General features: G+C 41.5%; 1 protein-coding gene across 1 annotated transcript in view; it reads right to left on the bottom strand.

Moving 5' to 3' along the window:
- Positions 1 to 3411, bottom strand: part of LOC112071844 (cytochrome c oxidase subunit 5A, mitochondrial) — a 13268-nt gene that overhangs the window by 1006 nt on the left and 8851 nt on the right. The window lies entirely within an intron of this gene.

Below are 3411 nucleotides of genomic sequence, written 5' to 3' on the forward strand. Positions count from 1 at the left end.
CACGACACCGGTGCCCCTGCACATTGACTCTGCACCGGACCTAGTTAAATTGCCATAAGTGTTTAATGCTTTTCACCCTGGCCCCAAATTAATATAATTTGTTCAGAGTTTGTTTTGATAATTCAACCTGCGTGTCCTGATCGCATCTGGTGTGTGTGTGGGGGGGGGGGGACAATATCAACATGCACGCGGTCTGGTTGGCATGTTAGACCGCTGCACCACTCGGGAGGCTGATTGGTCAACAGTAGGGATTCTTCAATAAAGTCTGTCGTCATTCAACGAGAGAGTGTTCATACATTTCTTCTTGAAAAAATACAGCACCAAACATCTTAATTGTAAAATTGCGTGACTAAGATCTCGTCGGCAAAAAACTTCTAAATTAATGACCGATTTCTTGAGTAATCTTAGATTAATTCTGACTATTTTGAGAAACGTCTATACTGGCTACGGCGTCTCAAAATGGACAAACAGTACTATTGCCACTTTTTTCTCGTTTTTTAAGCGTCATGACATCTCATCAAGGCCTGTTACCTAAACCTAATAGTCCTACTCATCACTATTATTATTACAAAATGGAAGGTCATCACTTCTCACAATGGGGATCATTTAGTAAAGTTAGATCAAAGCTCAATCAATGTCTTACAAGATCACATAATTATTAAATTGGTATTTTACAGAACCGAATATAATAGCATAGTAGGCTTATAACGTTACTGTTAGACAGCAAACATTCATTTCTAATGAGATTATATTTTAGGATGGTTAGCTGATGTGGAATTTCTCTTCTTCTTATGCACCAAAACTCAACAGAGCCACTAGGCAGAATATTTGCTTTGATTGAAACAAAATAGAAGGAAGGCTAATAGTTTGTTAACACCGTCTGCTCTAACTCGCTCACCAAACCAATTGGCATAGAGATGTAGTTTGGACGTTTCACCGGTAAAACAAAATGTCCGAAAATCCAAAACTGGCATTGATTATGGCCGATTGTGAAATTAGGTAGCCTATGCCGAACTTAGTGTTTTGAGGGTATTAAAGACAATGTGTGGGCAAAGGCAGACGTTGCAATTGGAGGATGCGTTTCAATACTGATAGGCTATTCAACAAACTGAGGAAATTATGACATTGGTTAAAAATATATATAATATAATATCATTATTGGGGGGGGGGGCCGCGGGTAGAGAGGGGGGTAAATGTTTTTTCCTCGACCTCCAGCATCTAATAACCATATGTCGAGCTAAACTCTGACATCTGGGCGTCCATGATTGCACACGTGTCGCAAGCGATTCGATGAACCTAAATTGTTGGCATTAAGTCGGAAAAAAAGCTTTGACAGCAACATGCTCGGTGCAAAATCAACCATAATAAGGGTTATGGACCTCGAGATATAGAAAAGACGACCGACGTTTTCATTGCTTTCACCTGATCAATGCATTCTCAGGACCTAGGACTCCTGATGTTTTGCCATCGAGGCTCAGTGGGTGATTAGCGGATCCTATAGGTTGACTCGGGGGGGGGGGGGGGGGTCAAAGGTCTGTTAGCACAACATGTCTACTGAAGTTCACTCCTCGCAGAGACTTGCGGGTCGCTGTCTTGGGATTATATGATCACTATACAAGAGTGATGTGTGATTGGAGAGCTCGATAGACCGAGTGAAGGAAAATTCTAGGCAACGCAACAGGGAAGACTCATGTTATAAGGCTTAATAGGCTAATTGTGAATTTATTTTTCTCAGCGTAATATGGGCAATATATATCTGGGCATCTCTATAATGAATGGCCTGTATACATACATGATGAAAGAACATGACTTGTTGATGTATAAAACATGAGAAGGACACAAGTAGCATAGATCTAACTCTAACTCAATAAATAATTCGTTCTGTCACTACAGGAACTGCGTCCAAATTCGGAGTATCGTATCGGTCTCGTGGAATCGTACATCCGTTTAACTTTTTAGAACCGTAAGTAAGGATCTCTATGCCTCAAACTAGATATGGGGTATGATCACCTGGAATTTCAGCGCGTTATGACACGGTCCACTATGAACTATGTCCATAATCTGTAAACCGAGTTATCTCTTCAAACATTAAGTCAACATGTCTTTCCATGCCCAGAGCTTGATCTTCAACGGTAGTTGGCGAGTATGTCAAGATAGTCTCATGTTAGGTATGGCCGTGCTAGCTCTCTGAATCATAAGGTAACTACGGGGAGATATCGTTCATTCTTGCTCAAAAGGGGGCAGACTCTTGTCCGTGGCGAGACATAAGAATAGAGAATAGCCATGAACTGTGTTTAGACAATGATCGAGGGATCGTAGAGCTATGAGCATATAAAGATCATGACTAGGTTTGATAAGTGCTGCATAATAGAAACTAGTCTGGGGAGAGTAATCACTACCATGTGAAGCATGAATAGAGCAGCTACTTAGACTGGTATGTTATGAAGAATGGAATCAAATGCAGGTGATTTCTAAGCAAGCCGGTAGTGGCAAACAAGGAACATGGGTAACGTCATGCACTTGAATCTCAGATAGTTTATCGCGCAAACTACTGTTAAAATTTTACCGCGATGTAAGAATATAATTTGCGCAAATCACTTGCTCGAGATCAATGAGATAACAGGTAATGATACATGATATTTGGAAGAAATCCTGGTAAATAATGTGTAGCACGAGTAAATGTGCGACTATGGCAATTTACTTACTTTGAACATCACACTGTATGAACAATACCTTGTATCAATAAAGCAATGTGGGAGGAAAAAGCATTAATCAGATCAAGTCTCAAGGTCATGGAGATTTCTTTGTACAATTATGCATGCTCGGCAATTCGATCCTAAACGCCATACTTCGTTGGGAAAAGCATTAAGGTCTTATCTCGGACAAGATGTTCTAATTAAACTCTGTATTCTTCGCAACATACTTCAGTTCTAAAACCTCTATCACAAGATTACATACACACTTTGAATTGAACGTCACACGTTTTTAACAGTATAATAGAAAAGGCTTACTGCAGAAAATAGCGATATGCTGCATAACCAAAGGTCTACCTGTGATTGGCACGCTGGTAAGGATACACGATACGGTGAGTCGAGAAATGGTATATCATGTACATTTGATTGCATCCTCTCGCTTACTTCTCACTGGCTTCTCCGTCCCTCAGCTCGAGTCTGTGGCCTCGTCTTGCGCTACCTGCGGTGTCGGCACGCCTCGGCATTGGGGTCTACTTATGGCCGCCTTGACAAGGTCTGCCTCTCTTAGGCCAAAGGTGGGAAGCAAGTCGGCGAGATATTCGTGCTCTCTCATCCACGCTCGTCCTTGCGCATTAGGCCATCGGTTGATAACCTCCACGGTCTCTTCGGTAGGCCTCTACCATAGAGATTCTATACGATATAAGCCAAACCCTAAGTC

The sequence above is a fragment of the Salvelinus sp. IW2-2015 genome, unplaced genomic scaffold (assembly GCF_002910315.2).
Source record: "Salvelinus sp. IW2-2015 unplaced genomic scaffold, ASM291031v2 Un_scaffold1741, whole genome shotgun sequence".
Lineage (NCBI taxonomy): Eukaryota > Metazoa > Chordata > Actinopteri > Salmoniformes > Salmonidae > Salvelinus > Salvelinus sp. IW2-2015.